Genomic DNA, 16822 nt, shown 5'->3' on the forward strand with positions numbered 1-16822 from the left:
TGTAAAGCATTCTTAGAGAATAGCTTTTTAATGTATTTTCTAAATTGTGTCTAAAAGTTCTCCGTCACTAGTATAAAGAAGAAAATACAAGTAGAAGGTAATTTTTTAACTGGACAATACTGAAAAATACTTCCAGTCATTACAGTGATTGTGTTGCATAATATGTAAAAAAGAATGAACAGGTCAAAAAAAGAACAGAATGTGCAGATTTCGCTTGTAGTGTAAGGTGGAGGAGTGGCATAGGCAGACTTTGAATCAGCCATCCTTTAAATGGACATGACACAGCAGAAATACTGACACTGCTACATCTCCACACCCCAGTGAAGACCACCTAAAGTCCATCCCCTCAGCAAAGCACCCCTTGGCCTGGGGCTGGCCTGGGAGGCTGTGGGGCCCCAGGGGGCAACACCCACTGTGGTACCCAGCCCTGCACTGCCACTGACATCCCCCACTCTGGGCCCAGCCCACTGTCCCCTTAGGTGACATAGGGGACCATGGATGAATTTGAGCTTCTTGGTCATGGTTACATTTCTTTTTTTAATCTGCAGCTTCTGGCTCCCAGGCTGATGTGATTTTTCAGTCCCATGATTTTCACAGAATGGGTCAGGCTAGAAGGGATCCTGATGGGTCATTTGGTTCAGCCTCCCTGCTCAAGCAGAGTCATCCCAGGGCATAGGATGGTGTCTAGTCAGCTCCACACCCTCGCTGGACAATCTGTTCAGTGCTTGGTCACCTCATGTTCAGGTGGAACTTCCTGGCCATCACTTCCTGCCCATTCCTCCTGTCCCATTGCTGGAACCAGGGAGCAGAGCCTGGTCCATGCCCTGAGCCTCTCTGCAGACACTGACAGGAATGAGGGTCTCTCTCTGCCCTCTCTTCTCAAGGCTGAACAGGCCCAGCTCCCTCAGTCTGTTCTCAGTGAGATGCTCCAGTCCCTCCATCATCTTTGTCACTCTCCACTGGACCCACTCCAGGAGCTCCATGACTCTTCCATCCTGAGGAGCTCTGAACTGGACACAGCACTCCAAATTTGGCATTACCATGTCTTAATGGAGGCACAGGATCACCTCTCTCTACCTGTTGGCGGTGCCCTTGCTAAGGCACCCCAGGACCCCACTGGCCCTTTTGGCCACCAATGGCACTGCTGGGCAGCTTGTTACACCCAGACCACCAGGTCCTTCTCCCCAGAGCTATTTTCCAGCAGCCTATTCTGGCTCATGGGTCTTCCCCAGCTGCAGAACCCCACAGCGTCTGCCTGTTGTCATTATAGCGCAAGAGTTCTATTGTCATTACATTCCAAGGGTTCCATATTGCTAGAGTTCCATACCTCCTTGATGTTTCTTGTAGGCAACTCCTCTAGGCACTGACTCTTCCTTGTCCTCACAGCAGCCAACTGACTCCAGTTCCCACCAACCCACTCTTTTATAACACTCTTCTTATTGGCTACAGGCCTGTTAACATCAGGCCTGCTCCTAATCTTTAGTAATTGGTTCAGCTGCAACTCTTGAGGGGATAAGATTACATTCTATACCACCTTCATTTACCCATACTGTATCCCCCTACATCTGCCTTTGATGAGTTTCAGCCAGCTCTTCTCTGCCCATGTTTCCAACCCAGCAAGGTCCTTCTGAAGAGCTGCACAGCTCTGGTGGATCAGCCACTCCTCCCAGCTTTGTGTTCTTTTGTCATGCTTGAGCTCCTGGCCCTTCCTCAACACCTTGTGCTCCTATTTATGGGTTTAATTAAGTAATAAAGGCAAAAAGAATCTTAGAGTATGATAAGCTATTTACCAATAGAATATGAGTGTTTTTATTGTGCAGTTATGTAATTTATTATGGAAGTGATTAATATATTCAATATGCATTTCCTCCTAATGAGCGCTTTGTAATTGATTCATAACACTATCACCATGTTTTCCTGCAAAATGTACGAGAAACAGTGGGGAAATTGACTATTGCAACTGAGCTCTGTAACATGTAATCAGTTAGAACTGCTTTGCCTTCCACTTAGGCAATAAGCAAACACTATATTGTGTAATAAGTCATGCCTGCTGTGTTGCTAGGCACTATACTAATGACTATGCTTAACATACGTGTAAATTATTACACCCTTACTCAGATCCTGCAGCGCCTCATTGCAATTTCTCATTTTTAAGTACAAGTGGAGAAAATACAAATTAAAGGAATTTTTTTTTACACAAAAACATGGCCTTTGGTTAAAAAAAACCTGAACTAGCAAAAAAATACCAAAAAAACCACTAAAGTGCAACCACTTTTTATAATTTATGTAAAACACATAGAATTAAATAGAATAATAATTCAAGCACCTACTGTCAGGATTTAATAACAGCTGTCAGGTTGGGACTCCACTGTCCTAGACACAACTAATGCATACAAGCCCTTATAGTCCCTACCACAACATATTAGGAAAAATTTCTACATGGAAAGGGTGCTCAGAGGCATTGGAACAGGTGCCCAGAGAAGTGGTGGAATAAGTGTTAAAATGTGGCCCTTGGGTTTATGGTATGCTGTCACACTTGGTGGTGGCTGGGTTAATGGACTCAATTTAGATTTTATAATTCTACATTGTCAGTAAGGACATAATCCTAAAACCAAGCAAAATTAACCTCCTGGGATGTTCTGCCCTTAAGGGGAAGGGAGCATCCAAGATTCATAAAAGCTTGTGGTTCAAAGAATAACAAAAGTCAGAGGATCTGCAAAAACTCACGAAGTTTTAGTAGTAAATGACACACTTGGCATGAAAATTGGTATGTTAGTCCCTGACCTACTGTGTAAGGGAATGGCAGTGGGTTTTGGATAAAGGGGTAAGATGAAGAGAGAAGGAAAGTAAAGAAAAAAAAAGAAAGGAAGAAAGAGAGAAAATAACATCATCAGTCCTTGTTCCAACATTGGTACAGCCAATGCCCAGTATCCCAGGGTGCACAGCCAGACTTGGTGGGGCTCCTTATACATAGGCCTTCTCTGCCCTGAAGAGAAGTTTCTTGCTTTCTATCCAAATCAGTTGTCATGTGCATTCTTCCAGACCTTTCTGGAAATGAGTCAGAGGCTTTGGGTGCCTTGGGTGGTCCTTACCACCCTACAGTCCCTGCCCACTTCTCAACCTCATTCCTTCTCTTGTGCTGTACGTACTGTATTGTGCTCATCTCCAGGAACTAGAACAAGGATGTTTGTCCCAGAAAAGTGCTGCCCTTCCTCCACATGACCCCCTTCTCCAGAAGCATCTTGCTCTTCCCCATGCTATTACCAAACATTCTTGTCTGTTGCTCCCAACAGTCCTTGGTTGACTCCATGGCATCCAGCTATCAGTGTTTGAGGCATGCACATGAACCCCTTATCTTCTGGGATTCTACATCCCCACACTTCCAATGAACACAGGAGCAAATATACAGAGGCATATCAGTTGTTCAGCTGGAGCCATTGTTGTTTCACCTGTCCAGATTTTGCTGAAAGAAAATTTAGAGAGGTGGGAAACATCAGTAGAAGTCTGTCCAATGTTTTTTGATGTTAGAAGAGCCTGTTCCACCCCTCAGTATTCATTAATACTGCAGCTTGTCACTGAAAGCTTTGCCTCTGTCTTTAACTTTTATCTCCTCCACGGTCTAATTAATAAAGCTCAGGCTGGAGTTTATTAGTGTCTATAACTGTCTGGAGCAGTGAGACAGCTGTAGAGAGAGTTACTACAGAGGGAAGAAGCAGGGGAGATTTCACCATATCTTTTGGACAAAACAAACCCAAATCACTCCCCCACTCCTCCCTGCCACACTCAATCTGTTCAGCCACTCAAAACGGGAACGGTTACATCAGAAAAATCTACCTTGTCACTTCTATTAACTGGAGCTGTGATGCCAAATAAAGCTGTGTTAAGCACAATGAAAGCGAGGCCTGAGAGGTTTGGTGCTTGGGAGATCAATGTGTGAATGCAAGACAGTCAGAAAAAAATCTGTACTGCAATGAGAAGGAGCATCATGCATAATGCATCTGTTATCCTTCCGTAACAGCAGATGAAAATTGCTTAAAAAAGGCAAAGCTTTCTTCTTGCATAACAGGTAAACCACTGGTTTCCAGGAGCTTTCTTAGACTGATTTATTGACACATACAGGGTGCTATTGATAGATTGCAAAAAACCACCAAGACAATCCATTTTTTGGAATATCAACGTCAAGCTAGAATTCAATTCATTTAAACACATGCTCATGTATGGCCATTATCATGCTGCCATATGGAACCCTTTGAGAAACAGGAAAGAATGCAAGAGCAATAAAACAAATTACTCCCACAAAGGAAGAACAATGGAACAGTACACCTACTTTCTCAGGAAGCATCAAACAATGCAAGTGTTGTTTTCTATGATTTAGACTCTCAAACATGTTATTTATTTTACCTAACCAATACATGTGTTGCACTATACAAGATAAACCAAAATAACTAAAAAAAAAAAAAAAAAAAAAAAAAAAATTCAAACTAAAAAACAACCAACCAAACAAAAAAAATTAAATTTTTCTCAAAAACCTCCAGAAAGTTCAAATAAAGTTATGAAGTAACTTCAACCAATACTTATCCACAAGAGATAATGAAATATGGAGTTGGTCAATGGATATCAAATACAGTGGATAAGGATTATTGAGAAATTTTTGGTCAGAGTTCAATAGCTTATTTCTGACAATAGAGAAACATTTTTTTTCTCTGAAAACAGAAAACCACATTTGTCTTTACTGGAAGAGATAAAGGAATTATCTTTTCGTCAAACATGCAGTAAAACACCAGGAATAGAATATTCTCCAGAACACAGAGCTGCTGCAATAAGAAAAAATTAGACTCTGAGGAAAAGAAAACCACCATAAAAATAAAATTAAAAAAGGAAAAAAGAAAAAAAAGATGGGAGTACTTATTATGAATCAACACACAGAAGAACAGAAGAGCTATTCTGAAGATGGAAAGCACATGAATATAATCCAGCGGTGATCAACAGATTTCCTTTGGTGCAAGACCTCTAGGGAAGAGCAAAAAAGCAGAAATTGGGCGATGAAATAAAGACATCTTCAGCAGGAGGCCTATATAAAACATAAAACCAGCTTTCATAATATTGAAAACTAAGTATGACTAATGACAGCCATGAAAGATTTCCTCTGTGTGCCTTCTGATGTTCCAATCCTGAAGTTTGTTTCCTACTTTGTAGTAAACAATCTGATTTTGGCTAGAGATAGATGCTTCTAAATGGAAGTCCTGTGGGCATTTATCAAAACCACCCCTTAAAGCTAAGACAGGCACTGTAAACTACCCTTAAATTTCCATTTCAGATATGTGCTCAAAATGTGTACATTGAGTCAAACCACTTCTGTGGAGAGTCTGGTTCAAGCATGGCTTAAAGAAAGAGGCCATGAAGGTATACAGTTGAGGGAAAAGTAAAAGGTAGCTGTAAAGCAGCATTTCCCAGGCTTGATTCTGTAAATAATTAGGCTCTCAAGCACCACTTTATAAACAGTAAGATTCTCAGACAGTCTTCCCATAACAGGCAAAACATTCTGTCCTTGGGCTCTCTGGGAACAGATAGCTGCTTTGGGAACAGATAGGAAGGTTTTTGAGAACTTTTCATATCACAATGAGAACGCTGGTCCTGTTTTCAATGAACAAACCACAGGTGTTGTAAAACAAAAGGAGGGGTTGGAGTTTTCTCTGTAACCTATCATGAGCTCGAATTTTGCAATATGCATGAAGTTAATTAACACTGTTATATAAAGTGACTGATTGGATCAATAAATCGGAGTCGATGTTCATGAATTGGATGGTCGTCTCTCTTCACTTCAATACACTTCCTACTCATCAAGTCTTTTTAAGCTACAAGACCTTTATTTTACATAGTAGAATACATCCTTTATTTTAATGGACTTCATCAGGAGTTAAGGGTTCCCCACAACTTTAAAGATGAAGTGCCCATCACAGAGGAAGTGCCAAACACACCCTTGCCTGCACAGCTCCATCGAGTTGCACGGCAATGCCAAGCAGCTGCACCAACTCCCCCATCTCCTCATGCTTCACACCTTGCAAGAGCCTCACTGCCCACTCTCCACAGCACTTCAGCAGGTTTTTCTGGGAGGGTTTTTGTCACACAGCATGGACAAGCAGCAGGAGAATCTGAATACATACTTGGTCATTAAGATCTTCTAACACACATGCAACAACAAAAAAAAAAAAAAAAGAAGAAAAAATAGTGGGATATTTCTGACTCTTCTCTGCTACAAATTTTTCTTAAAAAATAAATTTGTGTCCTTCTGTTGTGCTTGGTGTTGTCATCCTGCCAATCTCTTACTATTTCTAAAAGTGTATATATATTTGTCCTAATAGCTATGGAAAAGAGAGTCATTCTGATAAAGACTTTCTACCCAGGCAAGCTGTGTTTGTTTTGGTTTTTTGCTTTTTGTTTTGTTTTTTTATTTTAATTTTTTTTTTAGACAAAGCACTTTGAAAACACGCCCTTCACACAGTAGACATTTTTTGTCTCTGGAGCCACAAAATTCGACATCAACTTGTCAAACAGTATAAAATAAACTATTGCAAGTACACCAGCTCACCGAGAAGGGAACCTGCTACAACATTATTTCCCAAGCATTTTGGAAGAATTCTACGAAACCAATTATTTCTTGCCACTGAGTTTGCAAAAGGCAGAAGAGAGGCTCTAGTCTTCAAGTTGAAAACATTAGGTAGAGAAAGTGAAGGTTTTCTTTGGAAGAAATAATAAAATTTACTCAAATATTGTAAGTGCAATATCCTCAGAATATATTTTTGAAACACCTCCAGCAGTGTAATTTTAGTTGGCTAGAGTAATTAAAGTTAAATAGAAAGCCCACAATAAATTAAATTTTTCTTACCTTGAATTTAAAAGGTAAAATATTCAATGTGTTTGTCAAAATAATTTAAGACTTTTCTCACTTTTCTGTAGGAGGAAGCATGATGTCACTCTGCACAGAAAAGAAAATCCTAAAAAACAACACCTAAAGGTTCTGATTCTGGGAAAGTATTGGAAAACTGGAAACTTACATTTTGCATCCTAATGAAAATTGGGAGGAAAATTAGAAGAAAGTAGAAGAAAGAGAAAAACATGTAACATCAGATAACCAGTATTATTTTTGCTACAAGAGAAATTTCTGTTATTTACGTGAACAGAAACCAGTGTCTTCCTCTCTGGTTAGGAGAAAAAAATATTATTTAAAAATTCATTTTCCCTAACAATTTCGTAGAACCTTTTAGCCAAAACTGGTTATAAATTACAACTCTAAATCAAAAAGTTAGAAGACATTAAAGTTCTCTAAGCATATTTTTTGTGGACAATGGAATTTAAAAAAAAAAAAAAAAGCAAACTACAATTTGAAAAAAAATTACATTTTTTCTCTCCCCTACCCAATCTTGACAGCTCTAATTCCATGTCTATAAAGCTTTAGAAGCAGTTCTCTTGAATATTGGGACTTTGTAACAATGCTCTTAATATCTGAATCTGGCAAGTAGCAAAGGCAAAATATTCTAGAACTTTAAAAATCTCAAAAAAAAAAAAAAATCCCTGGTAATTCTTGAGATCTTTCCAATCCTTTGTCTAATTTACTCCTGAATGTTATGCCAAAACTTTTTACCATCTCAAATTCCAACACTGTTGCTGAAATCCTTTGTTCAGCATCTTGGCATCATGAGCTAGCAAAATTAATTATGTAACCCATCAAAAAAGAAAAATAACAATATAAATATAGGTATTGGAATATCCATATTTTTCATCAATGAATGCTAAATTCAAGAGACAAAGTAAACAAAAAAGAAATTGGCAACAGTTACTGCCTGGCATTTAACAAATAAACATCCAGGGGAGTGTGATAACTCCACTGTGGCATAAGAAATATTATTTCTTCCGTTGTCTGAAAATAAGCTAAGTCAGAAATAGCAGTTAATGAGTAGAAATTAGATATGAAGATTGAAATAGCAACAGGTGCTGCAAAACAAAACCTTTTCTTTTTTCTGGTAACAGACTGTTTCAGACAGCAGCCCTCTGCCCAAGTGTGGTCGCACTTCCCAGCTTCAAGGCTGGATTTCCAAAGGGAATTGGCTGCCCCAGGACAAACTGGGGGCCAGGTAAGCCTGCACTTAAACTACCTTGGGACAGAGGCTGGACAAGGGAAATGTGGGACTCCATTCTTCATGCACAACTATTTCCTCACACTCGAAAAGGAGGGGTGGGGTTCTCCAATTTGATCAGTAAATCGTATCAAGGTGCAGGTGGAAGGTTCAGCACCAAGATGTGCAGGAACAAACCCCCAGGGTTGTCCAGGAGTTCCAGCAAAAGGATGCTGCCCATCCTAAATAATGTTTATGACTTCCTGTAGAGGATACAGGATGCAAATGAAAATCAGAGCAAGGTGAAAACATACAAATCATTATTATTAATGATGATCATTGGTCTAAACCCACCTCCAAAATATTTTCTGTAAGAATCATGATAAAGTTTCTTGGGGGAGCCAAAGAGAATGATGGAGTGATCAGTTGTGGTCATATTTTAAGGGTGTTCCCCTTCAGGAGAGGGGTAAATACAGGCTCCTGGCTCTTGGCTGTGCCCAGGAAGATGCTGACAGATGCAAATGGGGTGACATAAGGTTCAAGGCAGACCTAAAGAGACCTCCCAGAAAATATATTGTCCAGTTTAGGTAAAGAAGGGAAGTAATTCAGTTATCAGAAACACAGATGCACTCAGTGACAAGACGGAAAGATACCCAATGACACATGAGAAATTGTAAAACTTGAGCTTGTTTGACATTGTTTGGGAGGGTGCTGGTGGTTATTTTGGTTTTGTTTGCTTGCAGGGTTATTTTTGTTTAGTTTTGTTTAGTTTTGCTTGTTTGCTTTTATGATTTTTTTGGGTGTGCGATTTTTTTTCATTAACACATTGCTAAATATTTACTTTGAGATGCCCTTTGATGTAAAGATCAATATACATGAGAATGTGAGAACACAGTCACAGGAAGACAGATAATTAGCAAATAGAGGTAGAGGAAAACTTAAAAAAAAATGTAAAATGTAGGTGAGTGAAAAGCAGGTTTTATAAAAGAACAATAGGTTTCATCTTTGAAAAAACCTTGATCCTAAAAATGTCTTCTCAGGAGTATGTGCTTGCAAATATTCAGAGCTTTCTACTTGGTACATGTTTTTTCCCCAAACTGTAACCAATGAGATTTAAAAGCAATGCTAATCTTTCTGTATGTCATCTTATTCCTACTGACAGGTGACAACAGCAACCTGAAACGTTTCCCAACATGTGTCCAATGTTGAGAACAACAGCAAAGTCAGACCCTAAAAGTCAACTGAAAGAATGAAGAAAAAAAAGTCCCTAAGATTTTAGGAGAAACATGAAAATTAAAGGAATAAAAAGGATGATCCCCATTTCATATATCTCTCTCAATTTTTTATGGGTTGTATTAAATCATCACCAGTATTCAAAATATTACAGTTAACAGATTTCTCTGTTCTTCTGCCATATCCAATTACTAAACAAAAAACTACTGCTATAAAATGCAGTCTGTGCTGAAGACTACCACATCCCTATGGCATCAAAAGAAATTTCCCTTCCCTCTCTGACAGCTGCTGCTAAGTTAAATCTGTGCTCCTGTGGATCCTGAGATATATACCGTAATATCAAAGTCAGCATTTTTCCTTATGAAGTCAGCAGCTGGAAAATCAATTTATCAATCAACTATTAAGCCCCTATTACTTTACATATGTATTTTCAGTAGATATTTAAGAGGTGAGGCAAAAAAAAAATATTCCCCTGGACAGTTTATACTTCAAAGTGCATTTCACATTATAAGGAATACATAATCTGCTTACAGTTTTTTAGAGTCAGAAACCTTCAAATCACTTCATGGAGATTTTTCACTCTCCTTTACTCACTTTTTAGGCCATCACAAGTATGATGACATGAAAGCTACCAAGCACTGCTGTCCTGTGCCAGCTGAATTCCCAGTCACCTGCAGTGCCAGCAATTAATTCCAGTGACATGAACTAAAGTGATTTTAATCGTCACATTGAAAGTGAATACAGGAGTAAATGCCTGTGAAGCACACAGAACAAGCTGCTGGAGACTTCAATCAATGTTAATATGTTCTGTTAGAATCACAGAGGGAGAGTAATAAAGACAATGCAGCACACAAAAGGTGCAGAGGACTAAATTAAAAGCATAAACTTGAGCTCAAGAGAAATCTGATCAAGGTTACAAACACTGCTTGAAACCTGGAGACCAACAAGCAAGAAAAAGTTTCAGAGATGTGACAAACATGAGAAAGGAAAACACCTTTTCATGTGTAAGATGTAGCTGCTGTACATCTTATTCTAATATAACTTCAGCATCTTGTTTCATAAAATTCATGGTGATTTAATGCATTCTCAACATGGTCCTTGCCTATCTGCTGATTTGCACTACACTTCTTATTACAAAAATGAAACCTGTAAAAATTGTGTCCATCCCAATATTATCCAAATGGTTATTCTCTACACTGTTCTGAGGAACTGCTAAGGAGAAATGCCCAAAGCAGTATCACAGATACTTCTAATACATCTGAGAGAGATATATTAGAAAGAGCCTTGCTAATACATCTGACACTTTGGTAGTTCAACATGATAATGAACAATAATTACCTCACAAGCAAGTCTCATACTCCTCCCCTCTCTCTGGGTGACAGAACAATACTCTCCTGTCAGCAGTGGTTTCTGTCCAAGAACCCCATCCACATTATTTGCCAGATTTCACCTGAGGATATTTTCATAGAGATTAAATTATTTATTTCTTTTTAAAGCAGAATCTTCAGGGACCAGGATCTGTCAAAACTATGTGCAACTGCAGAGTAACATTAAGTCTGGTAGGCTTAATGCAATCACAATGCATCCTTCATTAAAAAGTCAGTCTGGAAAACTCAGATCAATTAATGTTGAGAAAGCAGCTGGAGGGTTTAACTGAAAGGGATGCATAACACTACCCTGTGTATTGTTTTAAAACAGAAGGTCAATATTTCATGGTTTTTAGATTTTAGTCAAAAACTCTCCTAGAAAAAAAATTTCTTCAATTATGAACTGAAACTCCTCAAAAAATCTCCTGTTATTTGGAGATCACTCACCCACATTAATGTATGCAAAGAATCAGACTGTAGCTTCCATTCACGTCACAGCCAGTAGTAGAGTCAATATTCAAAATAAACAAAAAAAATTCAAAACTCCCTGAATTTTGCCACCATCATTCATCAGATCACTGCTCATACAGTGAGAAGTGCTGTAGGCAGGCGGTTACTCCTCAAATGCTTCAACCACAATGAAAGGACCCTGGGATTGGCTCAGCTGGTCAGAGCGTGGGGCTAACACTGCGCAGGGTTGTGGGTTCAAGCCCCAAATGGGCCATCTGCTGAAGAGCTGGGCTTGATGATCCTTCTGGGCCCCTTCCAGCTCAGACTATTCTGTGATTCTGTGAGAATAATTGGTTCTTGACAAACTGGCAAAGTGGTGATGTCCCACACAGATGGCAAGGGAATTCTCATAAAAAAATAGAAATAAAACTAAAAACACAGTGGCACAGGTACTCAACAGCATCCATATATTACACCCAGTTATTACCCACCAGAGAGGGAAAATAAGCTAAGTGACATGAGCACTTACTGCATTCCCAGTCAGCAGTCCCTCTGCTCTGTGATTAATAAATAACTCAGGTGTTTATCATGGCTATCCCTTTGTTCTGCCCATCCTTACATTACCAAGTTCATAAAACAGGCCCTAGAATGCTGCTGGGAGCATTTTAATTTTGCTTGTGAGTCCCCTGAGAGAGGCCCAGGACTGAAGAAGGGGCAGCACAGAGCAGCAGGTCCTGCTCCTCAGGACAATCTCATGGGGGTCCCACCTGGGTTTAATGGAAAAACCCACGAGTGACTTCTGCTGTAGTTCATTTCTGCTGACTTCAGTGAACTTTCAAAAAGGACCAAATCTAGAGTTAGTCTGCAGCTGCAGCTTAAGGCTCCAGTACTAAGACGGAAAAGATTACAAACAGCCCCCCTGCCCCACCTGTCGAAATGACACCACAAGCTTGAGGAGATTTTATGGCAGATCAAACCCACAGACCTTCAGTTTATACCCAACTTACACAACTGATGTGCACTGAAATACGTATTCCTCAAAATCTCTCTAAAAACAACCAATCTCAAATCATAAGGAGTGGAGAGAGCAGCAAGAAGGGGGAGGTTTATAGGGAGAATAGCACAGCCATGCTGCATGGATTAAATTCAAGTTTATGAGATCCCTTGAATTATATGAAGCAGCTAGAAAACTAAGTGACCTGCAGCTCCACCCACTCAAACATCCTCTCCTTGCCTTGGGGGTTTCCATCAGGCTGCACAGCCTATAATGCATTCTAAATAAATACTAGGACACTTTGATGAAAGGAAAATAAATCTCTCTGGAACATGGTAAGGTTGGAAGCATGGCTACTCACAAGATTTCACTCTGGACAAGGTCTTACAAAATAAGTCACAGATAATAACAAGGGGAAAGAAATAGGTGACCTAGCATTTAGCTTTACATTTTTTTACTTTCAGTAATTTATCCACTTCTCTTACCACCTCTTTAGTTAAATATAATTTGTTCAGTGCTCTGAAAGTGTTTAATAAAGTTCTTTTGCATCATCATCATCATCACCATTATCATTATTATTATTATTATTATAAACATAGGAAAGAATGAAGGCAAATGACAGGGCAGTCAGGACAGATTGCTTGTGTAGATAGACTTGAAATTTAGCAGAAATAAACCTAATAAATTACAAACTGCTCAGAAATAAGCAGAACCAAGAAGCTGGGAAGCTTAGCCCTGCTATTGGAAATCTCTGTGGGCGGGGGTCCAGTTTGGGCACTGGTGGCTGCACTGGGGTCACTTCAGCACAGCCTTTGGCCACGAGAGAAGTGCACAACAGCAAGGGACACCTTCCCCAAGCCCTGCTCCTCTGCTTCTGCCATGAGGGACCAGGGCAGGAGCTGCAAACGCAGTGAGTCACTTACACCAGGCACACAAAGCACACCACGTGCTGCTGCACAAGGCAGGGATGTGAGTAGGGATGAGAATGCAGCTATTTCAGTCTGCCACCCACCTGGATTGTTTTAGAAGCAGCAGCTCAGAGGCTGAAAAAAAAATAAAATACAATACAATACAATTTGTGCCTTGTATTTTAAAGGAGAAGAGCTAGAAAACTACACACAGAGAAAAAAATGTAATTGATTAATTATTACAAGTTAAATTATATTAATTTATATTACGCTCGTCATCTTAATTTTTGTATTATTATCATTTGGGGGGATGTGGGGTGTGATAGGGAATTTTTTGTTTGTTTCTTCCTCCTTGAAAATCCTTCTCTTTCCATATCCCTACTGAAAAAAAAGAAATGCTACTACTTTTTATCAATATGCAAAATGCTCATTTTTCCAAAGACTTGCAGTGTTGTGTTTACAGTTGGATGTGATGATCTTAACAGTTTTTCCAATTTCTTTTACTGAATTATGACCAGAGGAGCCTCAAACAACATTTTTTCTCTTAAAACATGAACCCTCTTTTTCATTAAAAAAAGAAGTCAAGATTTACTTAATGTAAATCAATACACGGATATAAGTAGTAACAATGTTTTCCTCCTGCAATATATTCAATTATTTTTTCTTAATACCCAACACACCTTTCCCTCCCCAAGTGGATTTATTTAAACTCACATGATCACTTCAACTCCTCCACCACCTGAGTGAACACATTCTTAGATAACCCTGATACCTATGACTATGAATGATTCAGAGTTCCCTTTTCCTTTCTGAAAAACATTAATCACCCTCATTTTTGGGGTGGTGGTGGGGGGGAGAAGTTTTCTTTAAACTTCAAGAAATACTACATAGAGAAAATTTATCTCTTGTTCTTATCATTAAATAAACAATTTATCTTTTCATAACATTTCTTTACTCAAATAGCCTTATTCACTACCATACCAAAAGATTGCTTAGATTCTTCACATTTTAAAGTATTTTTGGGGTGGAACCGATTCAAGCCCCTCCTGCACATGAGGTATTGCAGAGTGTGCAGCAAGAACCACCAGAGAAGCACAGGGTGCCTGCAGGACACATGGTCGGTCCTCAGGAGGTTTCCTCTCCTGTAGAAGGCTGCAGAGGCAGCTCTGTGAATCTCTGGGCTCAGGGACATTTGATGCTCCAGGGTGGCACCTCTGCACCCCTCTGGGGAGGGCACAGAGAAGGGAGCCCCCAGCCAAGAGGCAGCAGGGAGATGGATGGATGGATGGATGGGATGGGATGGGATGGGATGGGATGGGATGGGATGGGATGGGATGGGATGGATGGATGGATGGAGGGATGGATGGATGGATGGATGGATGGATGGATGGATGGATGGATGGATGGATGGATGGATGGATGGATGGATGGATGGATGGATGGATGGATGGAGAAAGCTGGAGGCCATGGCTTGGTACTGAGGACACAGAAGGCTGGAGACATGGAGTTAGGTTTCTAGAAGATGCAGCAGAAACACTTGGTGCTTTTCATTTTGACCCTTTAGTAAGTTAGGCCACACTCTCGAAAACTCTCTCATCATTTAAAATGGCCCTGCTCCCTTTCAGGAATTTAGGCTGTTGAGTGTGAAGGAAGATGATTCAAAAGATATTACATGAGTTTCATGGCACCAACAGGCAAAGTGGCTATGTAGTTGGAACACTAACAGAGTTATTTTCAGTATTTTATTTGTGTTACACATAACAAAGTCCATATTCTTCCATAAAATAGGTAATGCAGGGTTGTCTTTAAATGGGGACCTTTTAGTCTAATTTTAGACACATCTACAGATTAAAGTTATCTTCTGAGAAAATAAGACCACATAAAAGCCCTCTGGTGAATGAAATAAAGTGCATGAGTTTAAATGTAAATTTTTGATCTAATCATCTCCGCCTAACCTTATACATGTGCTACTATTAAAAGGAAAACCTAACTGAAAACTGAAATTCAGCCCAGAGAAACTGTATCAGCAGAAACACAATTCTGGAGAACAAAAATTTACAGCTAAAGTCAATGACCTTTCTAGAATGTATCAAGAAACCAACATAAAGAAAGCAGCAATAGATTTTCTATTATTCTTGGTAGTTTAAGTCTTTAAATCAATTCTTCATTTAGTCTGGGATTTCTCCTCCAAAACACTACACAAAGAAAATTAACCATTATAAATAATAGACTAATTAATTGACTTAAAAAAAAAAGTCAGTCCCTGTAGATTATCTGGCAGATAAGTATCAAGAGAAATGCATTATTTAGGACAATTAGTGAAAGGTTCAAAAGTTCATTCCTGCTTTGAAACAGCATTTAGTGCTCTCCAAACCATTTCCATCAAAACTGGATGGTTTATAAATCCATTTCTTAGTGATTTCCCATAAGGACACTAACACTGCACTGTTATGTTGTTGGGTCCCCAGGACCAGGTGAGAGATGAGAATTTGACTCCAAGTTCTCAGAAGGCTGACTATATTATATTATATTATATTATATTATATTATATTATATTATATTATATTATATTATATTATATTATATTATATTATTATACTTAAGAAAGAGAAAGGATACATAGACAAGAATTATAATAAAAACTCATGACTTACCAGAGTCCTGACAGCTGGATTGGGATTGGTCATTAATTAAAAACTATTCACACAGAACCAATCAAAGATGCACCTGTTGGTAAGCAACCTCCAGACCACATTACAAGTAATCAGATAATTATTGTTTACATTTCTTTTCTGAGGCTTCTCTGCTTCTCAGGAGAAAAATCCTATCGAAGGGATTATTCTGAAAATATGGTGACACCTTACCATGGAAGGGGCTAAACTGAGCAGGTTCCACTTCCACCATGGCCCATCTGTGTATTGGGAGGAGGAAAAACACATCCCAAGCACCTCCCAGCTCCTGTCTGTCATAGCCTTGGTGCCCCTAAAGGAAACAATGGTGTCTGAAGAACCTTGAGGGTCCTCAGTACCCAGAGTGGCCCCTTGCACCCATCTGCTGCCCCTCCCCTCTGCTGTCCAGAACATTATAGCTAGAATGAGAAACCATGTACCAGGCACTCTGATCCTTCATTTCCACAGGATCCAGAAAGAGTTACGTGAGGAGGATGGGATAGTAAACAGAAAATATAACTAGAAAATAACCTGACCACAGTACAGGCTGGATGCTGTTTTAGCCAATCCTTGCTGTCCCTGCATGAGCACCCTTTCCCCAGCAATGGATTCCAGCACCTTCTAGTTTCAGTAATGGCAGGGAAAAATGATACCATTCTGTTTGAGCAGGAGACCAGATAGATGTCCAGGTTTTTAGATAGGAATATTCATACATGCACATCTATTCTTGCATAGGGTTGCATTCAATACTCAATTAGAAAGTACAACAGCAGGATCAAGGCTATGATGATAATTTTGATTTTAAGAGTTCCATGGACACATGAGGTGAAAGGTGTAGAAGTGCATTTTCAAAAAAAGCCAAGAAAACTGATGCTATATAAAATCACAGAGATATTCAAGGATACTTAATACTTCAGAGGTCTGACCATTAGCTTCCAGTTGAAAGTGAATGCTTGGAGAGTAATCACTTAGCAGGCATTTGTAAATCCCACTGGGTATCTTCCCAAGTTCCTTGGAAAAAATTGGCCAAGTGTGCTTATGGATCAGGAACTTTTGATTGAGCACAATATTTCTGGCACCTCCAAGA

The sequence above is a fragment of the Ammospiza caudacuta genome, chromosome 2 (assembly GCF_027887145.1).
Source record: "Ammospiza caudacuta isolate bAmmCau1 chromosome 2, bAmmCau1.pri, whole genome shotgun sequence".
Taxonomy (NCBI): Eukaryota; Metazoa; Chordata; class Aves; order Passeriformes; family Passerellidae; genus Ammospiza; species Ammospiza caudacuta.